The sequence below is a fragment of the Triticum aestivum genome, chromosome 3B, assembly GCF_018294505.1.
Source record: "Triticum aestivum cultivar Chinese Spring chromosome 3B, IWGSC CS RefSeq v2.1, whole genome shotgun sequence".
Taxonomy (NCBI): Eukaryota; Viridiplantae; Streptophyta; class Magnoliopsida; order Poales; family Poaceae; genus Triticum; species Triticum aestivum.
This window is the reverse complement of record NC_057801.1, coordinates 23,734,923-23,757,862: the sequence shown is the minus strand read 5'-3', so window position 1 is coordinate 23,757,862 and position 22,940 is coordinate 23,734,923. Positions and strand designations below refer to the sequence as shown.

General features: G+C 43.1%; 1 long non-coding RNA gene and 1 pseudogene across 1 annotated transcript; both read right to left on the bottom strand.

Annotated features, from left to right (window-relative positions):
- Positions 1–326: 326 nt before the first annotated feature.
- On the bottom strand, positions 327–5,697 carry LOC123068336 (disease resistance protein RGA5-like; annotated as a pseudogene).
- An 8,823-nt stretch (positions 5,698–14,520) lies between these two features.
- On the bottom strand, positions 14,521–15,218 carry LOC123064459 (uncharacterized). The gene is made up of 2 exons (XR_006430704.1): positions 15,114–15,218; positions 14,521–14,731 (listed from the first exon to the last, which is right to left on the bottom strand). It is a non-coding gene; the product is annotated as an uncharacterized lncRNA (long non-coding RNA).
- Between the last annotated feature and the right edge of the window lie 7,722 nt (positions 15,219–22,940).

Below are 22,940 nucleotides of genomic sequence, written 5' to 3'. Positions count from 1 at the left end.
CCTTGTTTTGCATTTACTTGGCATAGGTCCCTCAAATATCAAGATACTTCCTTGCAGCATAGATATGTTTATCCTTTGGATGAAAAATATCTACACTGTATATAACTTGAGAATCATTACACATCAGTTAAGCAAAGAGAATCAAACACCAGAGGACCCACGAAAGTAGTCCCTAAAACAGAACAACCATCGTGCCCTTATTGTTGCCGGTGGAAAAAAAGGGCAGCAACCATAATAACATTCTCCACGAAGTACATATATTTGACTCCATCATCAAAGTCTTTCGGCACTGCAATAGTCGCCAGTCGTGTGAGACAGAGCCAATGTACAAATGTTCTTAACACATTATCCTGGTTTCTTTAAAATTACAACATTTTCGTTGACAAGGGACAAGACAATCTTCTTAATAGAGAAATAGTTCTGTCGCTTAAGTACACACCCTGGATTAAAGAAGTTATCTTTTTTCATGAATAAAAAAGGCGCTAGAGATCTTCTAAAAATAAAAAGGAAGGCTTAGACCTCACAAACACTAACAGGTAAACATGCATGAAGTAACTGAAATCACGATATGCGTGGCGACCAATGTGGTTTTGTATTAGCCTTGTCACACTCTCCGTAGTATCTCCAGTGCGTGAATGTGTTCATCGATTTGTTCAAAATACATACCCTGTAAATAAGGCAACGAGATACAGAGTTATGTCAGATTAACGATAACAATGAGAGCAAATAAAGAGTTGTTAGTGCATAGAGAGAAGCACGAGTATGCAATCAGAAGTGAACATTGAAAGGGATCATAAGTGAAACAAAGTTGCGAAGAATGGAGGGTTTTCTGTCCGTACCATGTTTACATGGACTGAATGCGAACGTCAGGAGTCCCCGGATGCTTGTTGATCGCCTGCCTGAGCGCGGCTTTGAGACTCTCCACGTCCCAGTTTTTAGGCTGCGGAGAACAATAGCCCTGCAGTTCATACTGAAGAAGAGTGAAGTCCTTCCTCTTGTAAATAGAGAACTCGAATGACAATATGCTTTCCAGATACTCGATGCCCTCAAGTAAATCACCGCCTTGCCGCTCTGCTTCTGCGTAGCACTCCACGGTGAGGCTCTGAAGCTTGTGCATGGCACCCGCCTCGAACACGAGGCAAATCCCTTCACACCTGAACACAAAATCCCTGAGGTTTGGGAAAGAAGTGGCGTGCAGGACGAGGCCTCCCTCGGGGACATTCTTCTCGACATGCAGTGTAAGGTGCACCAGCAAGCTCAACCTGGCAAGAACGTCCGCACCATCCCTTGGCAGCGAAACAACGTGGATCTTCAAGCTTCTAAGATTGTCGAGTTGGTTGATCCAGTCTTCGTGCACAGTGGAGAAGGGGAGGCCTAGCCATGTAGTCTTCGAAGATGTCGTGGAGGAGGCGACCAGCTAGTCAGGACATCAACAATTTTGACGGATCCAGCCATACGGACGGTTAGGGACTCAAGGCATTTGAGCCTGCTCAGGGAACCAGCAAGATCCGCACAATCGCCTTCCCGGACACCTTTATCTAGAATTATCCTCAGGTCCCTCAGATCTCCCAGTTCACCGAGCCCTTTGATGTTCTCCACATCTTGGAGATCTATGCTGAGTTCACCCAGAGTGCGGAGGGCACGCATCCTGCTGATCTCACCAGGCAGCTTCACAGTATATGGAACAATCAGGTGCCACAACGTCGGTGGTAACTTTGTGACATTGAGCTCTAGGTGTAAAAACTCATTTATGTCTTCGCCAACTATCTCCAACGTCTTCAGATGTTGTAATCTTTGCAACTGTCTCTGGAGTTTCTTAAACACAGCGCCTCTGATCCTCAAATACCTCAGTTGGGTAAAGCTGCCTATGGAGGACAGTTCCTCCTCATTTCTGGAGTCATAAACACCAAGATCGAGATGTAGAACTCGCAGGACATGAAATCTCGACAGTGAAGGCATCCATTGAGCAGACCCCCAAAAGTTGAATGATCTGGCCTGTGTCAGAGCCATGCTTCCCAGCAACTCATTGTGCTGCGAATTTCTGACTTGTAGGGATAACCTGCGAACCTGCAAACATCCTTTCATGCATTGCGGATCATCAACTGTAGGGGGTCCCTTGATTATATTGATGAAATTTTCTTCCGTGGACTTCCATACGATAAACTCAAGCATTACATCATGCACCCGACAAGATAACACGTGCCCACAATCATCAAACTCTGCAATTTGTATCATGTTTTTATTAATCAGCTCATTAAAGAAATCTTCTGCAATCGACTCCGGGCCATAACCATGCCTTTCAGTAACGAAACCCTCGGCTATCCATCTCTTCTTCAAATCATCCTTCATTATTTCAGAATCTTCTGGGAATATACCAAGATATAGCATACATGTCCTAAGGTCCAGAGATAAATCAATGTACCCTAGATTAAGCACATGTCTCAGCCATTGTAGAGCACGGTTACCTTCCAACTGCAAACCTAAATAATTTTGTATCTTCTCCCAGAATATCTTTGAGTATCCCTCTTTATGACTAGCCAAAATGCTAGCTACACTGACTATGACTAATGGAACTCCTTCACATTTGTTCAGAATTTCATCAGAGACATCCTTTAGTTTCTCAGGACAAGCACCTTGAGAGGGGAAAATCCTTCTATAAAATAATCTCCTTGAGTGAAGATCATTAAGAGGCTTGACCTTGTACACATGGCCAAGGAAACAAGAACAACATGCCCGAGCCACATCTTCAATACGTGTAGTTGTTATAACTCTACTACCAAGGTTATTCTCCACAAAGGCACATTTGATAATATTCCATGCTTCTATTCTCCATATATCATCAATGACGATAAGGTATCTGTCAATGAGGTAAAATACAGGTTTTCATACTCAAGAACACACAATAGGATCATCACCAACTGTTTTATTAAGTTAAATAACTTCTATAAAATTTGTTCATACAAATTTGTGCTAAAACCATAAATAATCCTTAAATAATTAAACATATGAATGCGCATCTATATAAAAAATAGTGGGTGCGAGGCGGCATGGCTCCCGGTCTCATTCATTAAGATTTATATGAGACCTCGGGCATTCCTGCGAGGATTGGCTATGATATATTTTGATGAGATCTAGTCGTATGGAACTTGAGTATTTGGATTTATAGTATGATAATTAGAAAGGAAAATACATATACATGATTTATTATATTCAGTTATACTATAGGTATAAAATATTTATTAATGTAAGTAGAATAATACGTTGCAAGTTGAGTTGGGATTTTGTCATATGCATGATTAAATGGTGATGCGACATATTTGCATGTTGTAATAAATATATTAGCGGAGATCTCTTATATAGTTATATATGCTTTGAGGAGAATAGTAATGAAGGATGCTACGATGAAAATATTTTTATTTTTAGTTCCATCATTCAGTATCATAATCTGATGGAATTTTATTAGTTATGTCAAAATAAAACTGGATAGAGTGTTGGTTACAACTGCTTGGTTAGACCAGCTCAACTGTACATATTTCAGCTAATTAATTAGGTGGGTCTTTGGTCTAGGAAGGTTGCTTAGGACTGAACTAATTGACACTGTTGAGTTGTTTTGGGATTTCCAGATGGCAATAGAAATGTCATTGAGAAACAGAGCTAGAGGCTGTCAACTTTAAGGAGAAAGTTGGGAGGTTGGACTAGAAATTTGTGTAGTGAATAGGGAAATAAAAAGTAGCTAGGAGTTGGTGATTGGACGAATGGATGAAGTTGACAAGCTGGCTGAATTAGTTGGCATGTCTAGTCAGGATAGGAACTTACATGTTGATCATTATTCTTTGTCATCTAGTTCAAATTAGTTTCTTGATAAGTAAAGTTTTCTCCCATGGGTCTGCTCGCTCTGATTCTTCTATGTATGGGGAGTCCTTTTACTCGCAATTTGTCTCTGGAATATCTTGGGTCCCGATTGATAAAGTTAGACTAACTGTTAATTAAACATGGGTAGGCGAAGATGAAAAGCTACAGAAGAGTATGAGTTCCTGCCAATGCAAGCTACTCTAAAATGAAAAGCTACATGCGGAAAACATAAAGGCGCAAATAATTGATGTAGACTGAAAAATTATAATGAAAATAGAGTTTATCTCCGGCCTAAAATTTTAACACCTGTGCAAGTTCGACTTGATTAGTTTTGACAAACAATTATTGCCCAATACAACTTTGAAAGCCTATATTTATTTATTTTTACAAAATATAAATACATATACTTAATTAAGAACTGTGTAATAGATTTTAAATAAAAACACTAGTATTCTTTTATTTATTTGTTATTGATCTACACCATTCCTATAGAGTACTATTGCCTTTTTTTTCTTCAGAACTACGGTATAGACGCATAGGCATGCACCCATACGCTCACCCTAGGAACATGCGCACACACACCATAAACCTGTAACGTCTTCTCGCACTGAAAGAATGTTTATGAGACATGCTTGTCTTTCATCGAAAGAATATTCCACCTTATCACACACAGGTCTCAAGCCTCATGTTTGATCTATGGTGGGCTGGGAGTACAACCACCCTCCTAACCATCCAACCACAAACTGGTTCTCGCCTTCGGTATAATAACTTGTTATATTTGCACAAAGGATTATCAAAGCCAAAAAAAAGATGGAGCTTCAAAAAAGTATATAACTTTCTAGAACGGGAGCGCTGAACACTCCATACAGTTATTGTTAGCTGAATTAATTAGCTGTGTGAGCGTACCTTTTGTCCATGAGGTGTGCCCTCAGTTTGTTGATGAGGAAACGCTCGTGATTCTGCCATGAAGGCACGGAGCTCCCAACTTCTGAGAGTATGGTCGACAAGATATCGACCATGCTTGGATTCTGCGACACCGATACGAAGGCCGTGCAGTGGAAATGACCTTTGATCATATCTCGGACTTGGCTGGCAAGAGTTGTCTTGCCAATACCTCCAAATCCAGTGATGGCTACAACTTTGAGTGCCCAGTGATTATTGGCATATTCATCCTGTCTCAGCAATAGGTCCATGAGCTTCTCCTTAGGGCCATCTATGCCTATAAGGCTGGCAGCCTCAGTATGCAGTGCATCTAGACAAGGGTCAATGGTCACAGGGCTCCGAGAAGTAGTACAAGCTGGCTCATCAAGCTTATATCTGTTGTGGCGATTACTCACTTCCACCACCCGATATTTCAATTCTTCGATCAGGCGGCCAATGTTGTGCCGCGTCTTGATGGTCGAAAGCCGTCTCCAGAACCCGACCCTGCCGCCGCCACCATCAAGATCATCCGTAAAGGCGTCGACGCAGTCCTCCATTTCATAGGACAGCTCGCGCACCTGGTCGCGCCACACCTTGTCTTGCACGTCGAGCTCGCCATCATCGGTCTTGGCCAGCTTCACGAGCAGAGCGTTCATGCTGCTCATCTCGTCACTCAAGGAGGCGATCTCCTTCTTCATGGCTTTGGACAGCTTGTACTTCTCCAGCAGGACGCCGAGCTTGGGCAGGAGTGTACGCATCGCTCCTGTGACGGCGCTCGCCACCACGGCCTCCATCGGTGGCAAGGCAGGATCGATCGTGGATTTCCCCACCACCAAATGCAGTGCTGCAAGTAACAGTATGTGTGTGAGAATTTGGCAGGAAGGTGGGTGAAGTGGTATGCGCACCGAGGCTGGTCAAGGGGTCGCTGCAATGTCGGCAGCACTATATAGAACTTGTCCACCAGGAGAAGATGCTTCCGGGTGGTGGCCTTCCCGGAAACTTCGTGTGTGTGGCTCTACCACGAGCATGCACGGTGCGGGCCATCTTGAGCCTCATCTGATGATAACTTTAACAAATATAAGAAAGATCAATCTTTTCTTCTTATAGAATATTGTGGGTCTATTTTGTTGATGTACTGCACATTGTGTCCAACACATCTATAAATAGGTTATAAGTTGGACTTAAATTGCTTTTTTTTATAAAGGATGGGTTTTATTGACTCAAAATGAAGCATCAAGACGATGTAGACACAATGAGCACACACCCGGCCTCTGCATAGTTAGGATGCACATAGCCAACACCAACTCACACACACAAATACACGCTGCCAAATAGCAAAGTCATATAGGACCAAAGCTATGTGTAGACGAGGAAAAAAATAAAGAAGCCCCAAAGCAATCAGATCCATAATCGGCAAGCTAGAACAATGACCATATCTGCAGCAATCATCTCATGACACCACACATACAACGAGATTCTTCAAGAGTAATGCCTTCAGTAGGGGAGCGACACTCAAGCGTCGCCGCCAGATCCAACAACCCAAGGCTAGAATCTGGGTTTTCACCCTGAAGAATCAGTCCGAGCATTCCACACAATGCCTTCAACAAGGTAAGGACGTTAAAACATCGCCATTGCCAGGTATACCCACCTCGGGCCAGACCTAGCCTTTCACCCCGAAGCTAAGCACCGGGTGCTCAAGTAGCACCACCATCGAAGTCACTCATGTCTTGTCGCCACCACTTTTCCGCGATCCTAGCAGCTATCCGCGATGTACCGCCGCCGCCGCACAACCATCTCTCTGCATCAAGACTTCATTCATAGTTTGCATCTCGCCGCCGAAGTGGACCACGGGGTTTGTAGAGATGAAACTCTCACAAAATCTTTCGACGGCGACCAAAATCCGCAGTGAGACCGCCGCTGCAGGCCGAAGTGATCCCCACACATAGCTGTTATCACGGTCGACCTAGCCCGGGGAACAACCTTGATCTGCCATGGAAGGAACAGAGCAACCACTGACCCCGGGCATGCCCTGCACCAATCCGGACCCGAAGATGCATGAGCTCGGGGCAAAGGCGGGCTGGCACGGACCAACCCCTAGATCGGCAGATTAGGTGCGCTGCTACTGATGTCGCTGGATCCGCACCCGATCTGGCAGAGCACTTGAACCAACCGATCTGTCGCTAGAGTTTGCACCCGTGCTTTGCAGCGACGCCCATCTTGCCCTAGGGAATGGCGGAGGACGGCTTCCACCCAGACAACGCGAGCGGGATGGGAGTGATCTGCCACCGGTAGCCTCAAGTGACACGAGACGAGAAGGACGAAGGCCCGCCGCCACCGTCAGCCACCCAGGGCTAAGCCCTGTGCCGCCAACCAACAGCGGCGAGGTGGAGAGGCACGGGGAGATCCGCGGCGGAAATATCTTGCCTTAGTTACACATTTTCTAGTTCAGTTTGTCGCTCCCAAATTTTAGGAGCATGCAAATTGAACTAGAAAGTGTGTAACTAAGGCAAGATATCTCATGCAACAGAAAAAATATTCCATATCTATGACATGTATCTTATTTCCAGCATATGCAACTTGCTTCATTAATTCGCTGAAGCTTTCGCTTGTCTTTGATAGGGTCTTCTGTATTTGAACAATTCGTCTCAATAGTCTATGTATATGTGGTCTACAACTCTGTTTAGCGTAAGCAATTTCGCTTTCGGACGCTCGGGTTGCCAATAGTCGAGTCACTTATGATTTCATCAAAGATTATCATATACTCCCTCCGTTTCAAATTACTTGACTTTCATTTGTCTAGATACGAATGTATCTATACTCGTTTAGTGTCTAGATATATCCGTGTCTACACAAATGGAGGTCAATTAATTTGGAACGGAGGGAGTAGAAATGATAGTAACCTTATATTTCAAGACAAACAAAACTGAAAGTAGAGACAGCAACCTTTATAGTATAACTTAAATGGATTCAACCACCTACTCGTGCCTCTTTCTATAGCCAAGACTAAAGCGCTTAAATTGTCCTCTTCTACTAGGCGGCTACCGAATAAGAAGTGGGAGGAATGATTAAAGGTGTGGTGCTGTCCCTACTTGCTTGCTAGTGGAAATACATGTACACATAAAAAAATAAGTCGTTTATAAGAAGCTTCATCGAACCAGATGCGCACGAAGGATTATTTAACACATACATTTACAGTTTACGATATAAAAGAATAGTCGTGACCCACATTATAGTCAATTTTATTTGTTACATATTATTAGGACGGATTAGGTACGAGGGTAGTCTCATGATGGAGAACTAACTCCAATAACAAACCAACTTCGATATTACGAGATAGCTTCATGTGAACGTTACGGCCTACTACAGCTAGGAGAATGAAGATGGTGCATGATGTAACCAAGCAAAAAAAAAATGAACTATAACCAAGCTTATTTTCTCTGCCAGTTCAGAATTTTGGAGTTGTCTTTTGTATTTGCGTAATTTCACAAGTCTGTATATGGTCTACAGAAACAGTTTAGCGAATTAGCGTGAGCAATTTGGCTCTGTGACGTTCGGGTTGTTGGCAGGTGAGTCATTTCTGATCTCATCAAAGATTGTCATATAAAAATGATAGTGACCTTATGTTTCAAAAGACAAAAAAGGAAAGTAGAGACGGCAACCTTTATGACTTTAACAGATTCAACCACCCACTTGTGTCTCTTTCTATAGCCAGGACTAAAACACTTAATTAAGCTGTCCTCTTCTACTACTAGGCAGCTACCGAACATGACAGTGAGGCAAATGATAAAAGGCGTGGGGTTGTCCCTACTTGCTTGCTAGTGGAAATACAAGTATACATAAAAGAAAATTTGTTGTATATAAGCAGATCTTATAACCGTTCGGATAGGCACAAAGATCTGTTGAGTAACAAGCAATTATTGCTCACCATGAGCGGTTAGCTATCTCAAAAAACAATCAACACGTCCTTCTGGAACCGTTTTGGAGTGAAGGTCCATAACTATTTTGTGTTACCAATTTCAGAAATGAAATTGGGGGACCCTTATATAGTTCTAAAAATGCAATTAAATTAAGACAACGTCAAGAGGTTTTTCCAAAGTTCAGCCAATACGGGCAGAAAAGAATATTCGTGACCCTGTCGTATGTAAAGTTTGTTTGTTATTAGGATGGTTTAGGTAAGAGGACAGTCTTATATGGAGAACTAAAAGCAATAACAACTATCCTTGTCTGTTCAATCTTTCACCCGACTCCAATAGTACAAGATAGTTCCGTGTAGGTCACGGCCTCAAGATGCTATGACCAGGAGAGTGAATGGACTCCTCCGTGGTTGCCAACATAGGGAGGTCGCCAATGGGAACTATGACTTACGTGGGAACATGACAAAGTTCAAGAAATTTCGGAAGTCTGACTTTCAGAAATTTTGCTAACTTTCTGTAAGTTTGAATTCTCAAAATTTCGAAAACAACCACCTTTTCTGGATTTTCTACAATTTGGAAAATCTTGAAAGCTGTTACACAATTTCCTTACAAGTATATTTTTTGAAATTTTCCACAGAAGGAAATTCGCCAAAAAACGGAAACTTACCCGAAGTGTGGGCTGTTGCAATCCAACCGCTCAACACTTCTCTGGTGGTTGCCCACAAGTTAGCCTCCCCCGAGAGCAAAGGGGGTGCAGGATGTAACCAAGCGTATTCATTTAGAAGAACATGTTCAAACAAGTTCATTCAAGGACCCGGCTGTGAGATGTGCTCACCACAATAGGTTCCAAAAGCGGCCAAGACAAGCTTGTCTCATCCACTCCATTTGCTTACCCTTTCTTATGAAACCCTTTGCTTAGTGATCCTTTGGAAAACCGAGTGGGATGATGACTTTCAACTGGATATTAAGGTAATTTTGTCGAAGTGAACAAGCATGTCCACATACCCATGACACTTTGGTCTGACTGTAAGCTTGGCGACGAGACTAAGCCGCTTGTCTCAACTTAGGGCATCTCAAAAACAACCCTCAAATTTCTTTAACTACTCAAAAAAGTATGTTTCGGAGAGTTAACACCCTGCCAAATCCTGAGCTTAGACAATGGGAGTGCGAGCGTCACAGCTGGTAGCAGCCATGGAGGAGCAGGCGGAGGCCGAGGCGGAGGTAGAGCAAGAGGAGTGGACAAGCCGAATTGGGCCAGTTAGAGGACGAGGATGAGCCGGTGGCGGAGGAACCGAGGATAGGGACGGCGCCGGCAACCACATCGGCCTCCTCTCATGAGAGGAGGCGGAACGGGAGCATGAGTAGGGCATGTACAATAGTGCTAGCTTAGGAGTGCCATGTAGGATAAATAATGAGATGGAGGAGACAGAACTAATAAGAAAAGGCTTGTCTTCTCTTATTTAAGATAAGACAAGAGATGATATCTTAGCACAATATGTGTCACCACATTTTTAGGAATAACTAGTTATGAAGATAAGGCTAAGAAATGACCCATTGTAGACATCTTTTTTTGTCATCTCTTAATTACCTGCAAGACATAAGATAAGACTATCTTATCAACCATTGGACATGCCCGTAGGCAACGCTTGTACAATGGTTGATAAAGTGATTTTATCTTAAATCTTGCATGTAATTTAGAGATGACAAAAAAACATGTCTACAATGGGTCATCTCTTAGCCTTATCTTCAATAACTAGTTATTCTTAAAAACATGGTGAGACATATTGTGCTAAAAAATCATCTCTTGCCTTCTCTTAATTAAGAGAAGACAAGCTTTCTCTTATGATTTCTCTTTCCTGCACCTCATCATTTATCCTACGTGGCATTGCTAAGATAGAACCATTGTACATGCCCTTAGCTCGGGGCGCAATCCGCCGATGACGAGGCTGTCATCGAGCCAGAGATGATGGAGGTCCAGCACGCCTTTGAACATTCCCTCGTTGACGAGCCAAGGTGGCCACGAATCGCCATGTGTTGGGCAAGGTGAATCCAGAGCGGGGTGCTTTCTTTGATGAGCTTCACGCTGATGACATCGACAACTCCGGTGATGCGCCAATTCCATGGCGGTTCACCCACGACATCGAGGTATCGTGCTCCGGCAGGGCGTCGGTGGCTACCTCGACTCCAACAAGGATTCATGTGTTTTTAGCTCTAAAGTAACTCGTTGTAGCTCTAATCTAGCTCGTTTTAGATTAATGTATGTGCTATCTAGTTTACTTATGAACTATGATGTTTAACAAAATGGACAATCTCTTTTGAACACTACTAAGAAAATGCTTATAATAGGTAGACATTTAGCAGCAGCGTTGGTTATATACCCCACGCTACTGCTATTTAGCAGTAGCGCCGGCCAAAACCAGCAGTAACGCTTGTTTTCCAGGCCAGCGCTGTTGTTAGTGGGCCACGCACTCGGACCACTGTTGCACCTTTAGCTATAGCGCTGGGCCTCCTACCCCATGCTGCTGCTAAGCCCACCTCTGCTTCCCCCCTGGCCCGTGCGCTCTCTCTCTCTCTCACTCTCACACTCACACGCTCACACTCACGCGCCCCTCAATCCCCGCTCCGGCCGCCGCCCCCGTGTCCTACGCCAGCCCTCCTCCCCCGCCGTCCACCCTCGCCCGCGCGGGCCCTCCTCCCCCGCCGGCCGCCCTCCCAAGCGCCAACCATCCTCCCCCGTGCCGGCCCTCTTCCACCGAGAGGTACTCCTCCCTCCTTCCTCCTCCTCCTCCCTCCCTCCCTAGTTAGTTATTTTGAATCCTATATAGTTGAATCCTAATTAGAGATTAGGTAGTATGAACCCTAGTTAATTTGTATGAACCCTAGGTTTTAAAACTAGGACAAAAATTTATCTAGGTTTTTAAATTAGGACAAAAATTTATCTAGGTTTTTAATTAGGTGTAGTTAATAAAATTTAGGTGTTTTACGTGTATTTAACATAATTCTAGGTGTTTTAGTTGTTTTAGGTGTAGTTAACAAATTCTAGGTATTTATTTAGTTAAAGCAATTGTTGTTATTTTTTTAGTTAAAGCAATTTTTCTTGTTATATGCAAATTTGCAGTGGACATGTCATATTTTGAACATGTCATATTTTGGACATGCCATATTTTTCTGAGTGGCCTATGTTTTGCCATATTTTTACGTTATGGCAAATTTCAGGCACTCGATATGTCCTGTTTTTAGCAAAGATCATGCGGAATTTTGCTAAGTGTTTATTAATTTTGTTTTCATAATTAAGCATTTGTTCTCGACGTCGACGATGCCTAGCCCGCATCCTTGTCGTCGACTCGGCGGAGGAGGCTTGCTTGATTATAGGGGCCATGTCCGGGACTGGGTTCTGCCTGGCTGGTACTGGGAGGTGCTACCTTCCGGGGCGCGCAACTTGGTGAGGAGGCAGCCCGTCGTCGACCCGGGCCTTATTTGGTGGCGGTCGCGTGGGCCAGTGACGGTGGGCAAGCCTTCGTCCACTTCAGAGGTGGTATCTCACCGTGTCAGCGAGGAGGATGAGCACGTCCGTCACTACATGGTTGCGTTGGAGGGCAGGTCCGACAGTACCTGGATGGTTCTTCAGAGATCTCACTGGAGCTATGATCCTGTGATAGTTCCTTCTCTTTGGGTGTCCACTGCCCGCGCCGATACCCGTCGTTCGCTAGGGTTCTAACTGTATTAGTGATGTTATATGTATGATACAATTTGAGATGTATTAGTGATAATATTCGACGATGTACGAACGCAAGAGATGATTTAGTTTTCTTATTGAATGCACGTCTGTTTCAACTATATGAACATAGGAAATGTCTGACGACGATAGCGAAAGGGAATTCGGTATGTGCAAATACTGCGAAGACGAGCGCGGCATGTGCGACAGGCCTCACCTAGTTGGTGGTAGGCGCTTCAGCATCAAGCTGGATGAGAACTTCGAAGTGCATACAGTAAGTCACAATGACAAGTCTTTTTTCGTAATTAAGCATGACTTCTGCTTCTTTTGCTTCAACTTATAATTTAAATCTTTTACTATTCTATTAGTGTATTCCCTGCCATGCAAGAATATATGTGTTGGATAAGGTTGGTTTCAGTACTATGGAAACTATGAAGGTAAAAAGAGTTAACTTGAGGACCCAGCATGGTTATAGTTTTCTCGCAAAATTATACAATACAGACACCTAAACCCATTTTGAATGCAAACAATGGAGAGCACTATGCAAGGCTTTATGCATTTGAGCCTGATATGCTTATCACCTTTGATATTCGTCAGCAAGATGATATTGAAGATAATATCGACATCTATGTCGATGTGCAGACACCTCGAGTTCTACCTTTATGTAAGTTTCTCAACCATATTTATGTCTTGGATATTGTTTATTCAAAAATAGTTGACAACTAATTTCTATTGACAACTTATTTCCATTCAAGCAAACATGTCCGGCGCTTGGTAGACATGACCTACTACTGTCTCAGGGTTGAACTAAACTACGAGGAGACAAGTCATTATGTTTCATGGCTTGAGGATCCTCATACTATGAAGACAAATTATTTTCCTGGACTTAGAAATGTTAGTACTCAAAATGTGCGACCAATAGTGTTTGTACTGAACTACGGCCATATCTATTTAGGAACGATGGTAAGATTTTTACTATTTGTCCTCAGTGCATCTTTTGCATACATTATTTTTTAAGCCTCAACCAATAGATTGCTAAGTATGTTACTGCGATGTTCTTCAACAGGGAATCCTGATGATAGTTGTGCCTCAGTTGATCGAAGCTAAAGGTCGCATGTCCATTATTAGCATACGACCAAGACTTCCTACATTGTACATGAGTGCATTCAGGATTTCTAGAAGCGAGCAAGTCTTAATAGTCAAAGACTAGAACAAAATTGTGAAGGATCGCAGAGAAGTACTAGGAGGCAGCAGTCAGAAGCATAGCCCACAAGTAGGAGACAGGTTCATCTTCATGCTACAATATGATGAATCAGGAGCGCTCCACATGTTCTATGCTATTTTACCTGAGAGAAAGCAGTAGGAGTGATTAGCTAGCTAGAATGAATTTCAAGATGATGATGATGTGCTACACTATGTAGCTATGATGATTAGGCAATGTTGGTGGTAATGACTAGCTATGATGATTATTAGCTAGTAGTGTCGGTGGTAATTTTCCCTTACTTGCAACTCCTATGCTGAATTAGAGGTTATATTGATGCTACTACTAATCATTGTTGGTGAAGAAAATGCATATGAATTTCCATCCATGAATACTGCATTTGAATATTTTTTTAATTTCTAATTAACTAGATGACCCGTTGCGCCAATGGCGCAAAGAACGGCAGCAAGCGAAGTATTGTAAGAGTGGTGGTAGGAAAACTCAATCAGAGATTGAAATAATGAGGAGTACTTTCTGCTGGTTACTTTCATGTTTCTCGTGGAACGGTCTATGCTAAATGATAGTGGTATATCCCTTGAGTGGAAGGTGGATGCTGCCAAGTAGGGCATGCCTCTTCCTTGCTTAGCATATTTGGTGTTGCTGATTAGTACTCGCTGTTCGAAACAGAGAAAGTAGTAAAAACAGATAATTATAGACAAGGGTGGCATTATGCATATTAATAGATCAATGAGGAACAATAACAGAGGCTATATAGGTAAAATCATATCTATTTGTGCTATTGGTTGTTGAAAAGAAGTTGAAAAAGAGGACAAACATGTTCATTGTTGTTGCTATAACACTAAGATGGTCTGCAAGATAGGCTCAGTGGTGCTTACAAAACTGATTCTTAAAAAGGGGAAAACAAACAAATCTGTCAACATAAACTTCGTAGCAATTCATTCAACAAATGTAGAAGATAAAATAATATATTTCATACATTTTATAGTACATGCCCTTGCTTTCAGACCCAAGGCAGAAGGGGAGAAGATACTTATCTTCAACTTCTATAGCATCATAATAGATCTTTTCCATGAAATTTTCAGTTTCCAGGATATAGTCCGTGTTGACCTTCAAACAGGAATTGTTAGCGCAAAGCATTGCAATCCTTGCTGCGTAGCAGGTTAGAAACATCTCTCTTTCATATTTGTTAAAGTCAATATGCAATGAAGCCATGGTACACACACAAGTGCCATATTTGCAACAAAATACAAAGATCATCTCTTAAGCTTCTTGAAGGCAGCACAACAAAATTACAGTAAAGAGAAACTAAATGCAATCGTATTTCTCAAGCCTCTATGCCACCAGCGGCTTATACACAAGCTCATTCTATATTCGGTTATACCCAACCAGGCATCCTAGACAATAATAAAATCTTCTCTAGTTAATAGTTAATTACTAGAATGTGTTTGAAATTAAGAGCCTCCAATAACACTGATATTAGAAAAATTACTGGGATCACTGAATCACACCAACACTTTTTCAGCAGTCTCAAGCCTGCCTTCAGCTAAGTCCTATGATCCTGTAACAGTCTGCCATATGAATCAACAAGATCACACCACATCAGGCCTGCAAGTGAATGCAGTCATGTGGTGTCAACTACCAAATTGAAAACTTCATACGTATTTTTAAGGTCATTGCAAGTATTGATCCTTGGGGCCAACTTCTCCACATGTGGATCCTCCCGAAATCACTATAGACATACAAAGATGGTTTGCTTAATTCTTTCAACCAGAAGTGTGTGAAAACGATTATTAGACATATAGGGAAAACTCGTTCGGTTAAAGCATGGGAGATGATCAATACGCCTAAAAAACTACATCTAGAACAAACTCGTGCAAAATAAAGCCAGCAAATGGCACCAATTTAGACATAAACATTTCCCTCGGGAGAAAAACAGAATGGGGAGCTAAAGACGCACAATATATGCTCTGCATTTTTAGACAGTCAAAATTCTAAATATCTCTAATGCAATAAAACAACAAGGAAGAAAACAAGCTGCACGTGATTTAAATTATGGTCGCTGAACTTCTAAAGTTTCCCCTTATATGACAGCCTTGTTCCCAGCAAGGGCCATTACTGTATTTGGAATTCTTGTATGAAAAATATCCAGAATTTAAAACTATATTCGGCAAGACATCCTCTCTAACAATGATACTATAAAAATTAACAAAACAAAATTCCCAGGCAGATATATACAACATTGAGTATGCAGAAGAAACCATAATCAAGAAGAAAGCTTACTGATCCTGCCATTCATCTGTTCAGTATATATCTTATGAGACCGAATAAATTTTCTTATCAGCATGGGGTGCATCATTAAGTAGCAGACCTACAGTCCAGAATCTAATAAACAATAAAGCATGTGTATGTACTTAATAACCATGGGTAGAAAGCAAAATTAAGGCAATATATATTGGGCTACATGCATGAATTTAATATAGCATTAAAAGCACACTTTATATGTGTACTTGATAACCATAGGTAGAAAGCGGATTTCAGGTAGTAGATATTGAACTCCAGGCATGAATTGTAACATATCTTTAGTAAAGTTCAAATATAAGCAGAACACCATGACAGTTATTCTGTTCCATCTTAAGTGAAAAATGCCTGATGGGACACTCTTAACTGCTCAGTACCCTTCATTAAAATTTGTGTTTTCTACACAAGTTGTGGTTTATACTTATTACTTAACAGAGGAAAAATGATTATGTGATATAGTAAATTGAATATGTCTTCTAGAATAATTATTCCAATTAAAAGTAGATGTTGCTTCGTCTTTCCTCTAAGCAAATAGTAATGGTTCCAAGATGATAAAACACAAAGTTAGCTCTAATGAAACCTCTGTGGAACCTGTTTGCTTTGATGAAACCTTCACTATATAGAAGAAAAGCATGTAAAATGCCACGGGTTACTCATGTCCAGTGGAGGCGATAAAGGAAATATCCATAAAAAGTAGGATGATGACAAAACTAACAATGCATATAGCATGAATAGAATATCCTAACAAATAGAGTAGGACATTTATAGTGGTCATCATAGGATATTGCACTATAAGAACAATATCATTACACTATTGGACTCTGTTTGTAAAGCGTCCCTAAAGCGTCGCGTTAGAGCGCCGTCCAGGCTCAAAGCGTCCAACTCGCTTTAGACATGTGTCTAAGGCGGCCGCCTTTGACACTAAAGCGTCTAAAGCGCCTGCTTAAGCGTCATGATTGGCGCTTTAGGGCAGAGAGGACGCCTTAGACTTGCCAGGCAGGGGAACCGAGATTTCTAGCGGGGAAAAAGGGTTGGGCGGGAAAACTGGGGTCACATGTGAAACAGTTACAGGAGGGGAAAGCAAGAGAGAGAACCAAAACCAGAGCGTGCAAATATCCAAGCTTTCAACTCTTTCCTCTCTCCTCTGGCAGCAGCTTCCTCAGATCTGCACCAGCCTTTTCTGCTCTATTGTGTGTTATGTGAAAGTGTGTTATATCTACTAGAGGGGGGGTGAATATGCGATTTTTATGAATTCTTCACTGAGGAATTAGCTGGTGAGGAAATTCCTAAATGAAGAACTACTAGCAGCGGAATAAGTACTCAGAAAGGAACATAACAGAGCACAAGCATAGTCATCATGATGAAATGAAGACAAGCACAGAGTACAGAAAGCGTAAACACAGGATAACACAAGGAAGAAGACGATCAGACTAAATAAATAGAACTGAGGAAATTGAGAAAGTCTTCAGTTAAAGTCTTCAAACAGATATGAACAAACACAGAACAACATACATGAGGAAATGAAAGAGTTGAGGAGATAGAACCAGTTAGCTTGGTGAAGACAATGATTTGGTAGACCAGTTCCAACTGCTGTCTCAGTTGTACATCTGGTTGGAGCGGCTGAGTATTTAAACTCGAGGACACCCAGTCCCGGACACACAGTCCTCACCGTATTCTCCTTGAGCTAAAGTCACATAGACCTCGCCCAATCACTCGTGGTAAGTCTTCAGGTGAATTCCGAACCTTCACAAACTCGGTCACTCGGCGATCCACAATTCCTCTTGGATTCTCTAGACCTTGACGCCTAACCGTCTGGAAGAAGCACAGTCTTCAAAGGAAACAAGCATCGAATCCACGCAGGATCAATCTCTTCAGTGATGCTCAATCACTTGGGGTTTTGTAGGTTTGGGTTTGGGATTTCCTCACTTGATGATTTTCACTCAAAGTCCTCGGAGGATGGGTTGCTCTCAAATGACAAGTCTCAGTTTCTCTCGGAGCAGCCAACCAGCTAGTGGTTGAAGGGGGTGGCTATTTATAGCCTAGGGAGCAGCCCGACATGATAAGACATAAATGCCCTTGTCTGATATGACCATTAGGTGGGTAGATATTTTGGGACAGCTGGCGCGTAGCACAACAACGGTCGGAATATTTGAGGTTCGAGTTCCTCAGGGCTATCATGTTCCTCACTTGGTACGCAATTCGCACTGGCGAATTCCTAACTCTTCAGTCAGAACAAATTCATCGGAGACCAGAAGAACTTCATCTCTGTCACTGAAGAATATGGCTGAACTGTGTGAGATTTCCAATGGCTTCACTCGAAAGGATTGGTAGGTGTAGGATTTTGAGTTGAGCATCACATGGAAATATGGTGACTGATGTGATTCAGCATGCATGCATTAACATTAATGAGGAATAAGCATGCAGAAGAACACAGCAAAAGTATCAAGCCACCACAGAGTTTAAGATTACAACTCGATCCAACAAAGTCATCAGAAGAACGAGAGTTGTAACTTAGCAAAAAACGCCCATATATAGACCCGCTTGAAGACTAACTCAAATTTCTCCCCCTTTGTCATCGAATGACCAAAAGGGTTGAAACTAAGGACTCACGCCCCTGAAGAATATCATGATGAAGGAGGAGCGCCAGCATTGTCAGGGTCTTGAGTCGTTGTAGGGCCTGCTGCAGTATCGTCCAAATCTTCATTCTCGTCCATGGCGCGTGATGAAGAATATGAGCTGGCCACCAAGGAAGGAACCTTGACCTTCTTGAATTTCTTCGGAGGAGGTGCAGACCATTCAATGTCTTCCTTGAAGCCCATTTGCTTCAGATCTTCGCCATATAGATGAGACAGAATTGCCAAGGTGCGATCAAATACTTCATGGAGGTAGTAGTGGTTTTTCTTCACTGCATTATGTGTGGAAGTCATGTTGTCAAGAATAGAGCCAAACTGACGCTTAACCCATTTGTGATTCCGATCGACCTTCTGGTGAAGACTTATGAGCAGTTCACGGTCAGTCGTCACACGTGGAGAAGTAGCTTGAGGACTTGACTTTGGAGCATTTGCAGCAGAATCATGTGTGGCAGAGTCATCATTGGTGGAGTAAGATGCAGCTTTGCGGAACTGACCATCCAATGGACGAATGCCTTCATCGATCACATCTGGTGACTTGCCCTTCTTATCAGATGAGGAAATGGTCCGCTTGAGGACTTCAATTAGGGGCAAGTAGCTCAGGTGATTCTGAAAATCTGCCTTGTAGTTGAGTGAAGACCTTGTTTCGAGGAATCTCATGATCCATGACGCGTAAGGCTTCAGCTCAAATGGAGAAAGTGCAAAGTTTGCAAGAGTCCTCATGAAGAAATCATGGTAATTGATAGGAATACCATGCATGATGTTGAAGAGCATATTCTTCATCATCCCCACAATTTCTTCATCTGAAGAATCATGTCCTTTGATTGGGCTGATAGTCTTTGTCAGAATGCGGTATATGGTTCTGGGCACATAGAGCAAATCCTTCACGAGGAATTTGGTCCTTTGAGCTTGTCCAGGCTTCAACAGATTCATGAGCACTTGCATATAATGATCAGTAAGTTCAAGTTCATCATACAGACAGCGAGCGCCTTCTGGTGGAGGACTGATGGGCAAGGCACGAAGCAATTCGGAAGCTGGTGCCTTGTAATGAGTGTTTTCAGTCATTCAGTCCAACACCCATGAGTTGACCTCAGCAGCATCGCCTGTGATATGCAAAGTTGCATAAAACTGAAGAATAAGCTCTTCATTCCAATCAACGATGTCAATGCAGAAATTCAACAAGCCTGCATCGTGAAGCATACTGAGAACCGGCGTGAAGCATGGCATAGATTCCATGTCCACATGAGGAATGTGCTCATGATCAAAGACTTTGTCCTTGTCAAATAGAACTGAGGAATAGAAGTTTGCCTGGCTGGCAGTCCAGAAACGCTTCCTTCTAAGACGAGCATTGTCGTAAGGGTTGAATTCAGTGAAGTATACGTGCTCGCAGAAGAAATCATCAGCCTTGAATTTTGGCTTCTTGGAGAAGGGATTCTTTGGCTTGGGCTGAGGAGTGTCTGTGATTTACAATATCACCTCAGGAATAGCAATCTCAGGTTCCTCATGCTGAGGAATTTCAGTTTCTTCTACAGTTGCAGCCTGAGTCATCACTTCTTCATTCACATTTTCATTAGCGCTAGTGGCTGGAATTTCCTCATGGACGGACGGGGTTGCACGATGTTCATCAGATTCCACTTGTACTTCTGTAGCGACTGGGGACTGAGGAACAGCTTGGAGAGGAGTGAACAGTGGAGAATTGTGGTGCTAACTTTCCCAAGAGTCATCATTGAGCACTGGTGTGGTACATCCGATGTCCACATCCTCATCTTCAAGTTCTTCAACACCTGCCTCTTCTGCAGTGAACTGAGGCACAGGTGAGGAAATGACTGGGGTGGAAGGGATCTCATCCACTTCAATTTCTTTGTCTAACTGCTCTGTCGAAGCAGCAGATGGAGTTTCTTCATCAGATTCCTCGGGAATCTCATATTCTTCAACAAAAGGAACAAGGTCCTTTGATGGCATTGATCAGACGGGAATGGCATCAATTGGATTGTCAATTGAACTGATCAGAGTCTTCATCTTCTTCGGAGCCGAAGAATTTGATGAAGCTGATGGCTTCCTTTTCTTCATCGCTGCACATTCTGCAGCCTTGGTCTTCTTCACATCAAGAGCAGATGGAAGGATAGGAGTTGGTGTAGGCACAGGAGGTGCATTTTCTTCAGGCACAACTATTGCAGTTGCCCTGGCTTCTTCTCTTTCCTCAGGCGCATTGGATGCCCTGGCAATATCTTCAGCGGCTGGAATGGAGTCATCAGCCCTAGTACTCTCAGTTTCTTCAGCAGCCATACTAACATCAGCGATGCTGGCATGTTCTTCAATGGGCTGAGCAGATTCTTCAGCCTGAGGAATTTCAACATGCACCGGTGCAGAGGCAGTTGAAGAGAAAGTCTTCATCAAGTTGACGAATTGAACCTTTGCTCCCTTCCAATCAGCATGATACCGATTGAAATCATCACTCAGTTGCTTGGTTTCAGCTTGTACAACAATGAGTTGTTCGGGGGTAAGAGTGAGGACATTGTCCTTGAGGTAGCATTGTTTATTGCGCTTTCTTCAGCCTTCGTCCTTCTTCATATTTCCATTTCTCTTCCTCAATGAAGTGAGTGAGAACATGGCTTTGACCAGGAGTGAGGTTCATCTCCGGCAAAGGTGTAGCTGCGTCCTTGTGCCATAAGTCGATGAAATCGAGGATCAACTTGGGATCCAAAAGTAGTGGCACATTGCTGCCTTTGGCTCTAGCGGCCCTTGCTTGCCTATCTCTGATGATTTCATCAAGTTCATAATCATCCGCCTCATCATCATCAGAGGGCACTTGGAAAGTGACTTGCTTCTTGTGAGGACTTGGTCGAATACCTCGTCCAGCAGTGGCCTTTTTCTTCAGCAGCGAGGGACCAACTGAGGAAGGTCGAGCAGCTGAGGAGCTTGCAGATGCTCCTGAGGCAATAGAGAATCCTTGAGTCCTTTGGAATGTGGCAAGATGCACAGGTGCCGAAGATTTTGTCGGAGGAGCCGAAGACTTTGTCGGAGGAGGAGGAGCAGACTGAGGAATTTGCCGTGAGGGCTTTGAAGATGCTGGTCGTGAGGGCATTGCTGAGGAGCTTGGGCATGAGGGCATTGAAGGAGAAGCACTTGACTTGTGGGTAGGCTTCTTTGGCATAGCCTTTCTGGGCTTACTGCCAGAGGCCTCAGCAGTGTTAGCAGCAGCAGCAGAATCTTCATTGAATTTCCTCACTGCCTCTTTTGCTTGCTTGGCTAGTTTGTCCTGGCGCCTAGCCCATTCAGTAGCATAGTCCTCACCACGCTTTAGGCTGGTGGGATCCGCCAGTTGGCCAGGTCTCAATGGCGGTCTTGAGCATGGAGGATTGAGCGCGAATTTCTTCATGTACTTGGGAGTAACATATCTGTTCTCCCTCCATTCTCATGCCCATCTCCTCTCAATTCGTTGTATGCGCACTTTGCGCTGATTCTTGTCCTCCTTGCCAAACTTGGCCTCATCTGGAGTGCAATATCCAGCATAGATATCCTCAGGGATTTCAAACGATGTGTTGACCTCAGGCCTTTTTCCTCCCTTCCGTGGCTTCTTGCCGTCAGCCATTTTCTTCAGCTGAGGATTAACAACTGAAGTTTCTGAAGATGTATGCAACCTTTCTTCGAGGAACGCTGCAAATGAGTTAAGTTGATGAGAACCTAGTGATTCAGCAGCGGACATTTGTACTTGTGAACAGAGTATAGTTGCGAGGAATGTGGAGAGGTCATATGCGTTCTCAGAAGATTTTTTAAAAGGAGAATAGGTTTGAGGAATTCGACCGATGAGTCTTGAAGAATTTCACTAAGCATTCTTTATCTTAGGTTCCAGAGTTGTACAGATTTGGAAATCCACACAATTGATGAATCTTGAAGAAAATCATTGCTTAGATAAACGAATCAAGAACATATAACATGTGAGGTGTTTTAGTGTGTGAAGAATAAACACCTTTGAAGATTTTTAGGAAAACACATGAATCAGAGCAGGCAATAAAAGTAACTTTAAATTACCCTAAGTGAAGAACACGACGAACTGAGAAGTGTTGAGATGAAGTTCGTCCGTTCAGATCTTCACGCCCTAACTCGGCAGAGGAAGATGGCGGCGGCGGCGACGGAGTGAAGAGATCTGCAACCGGCGCGAGTACGACGGCGACGAGGTCGAGGTAGTGAAGCTCTTCCTCACCGGCGACGATGAAGTAGCGGCGGCGCTAGGGTTTGGGAAGCTCGAGTGGGAGAGAGAGGTCGAGCGGAGTAAAAGTGAAGTGAGGAGAAGACAGGGGTATTTATAGCGGCAGTGAAAAACTGTGCGCCCGAGGATTTTAGACGAACGTGCCCCTGGCTTTTCCCATTCACATGACATGTGTCAC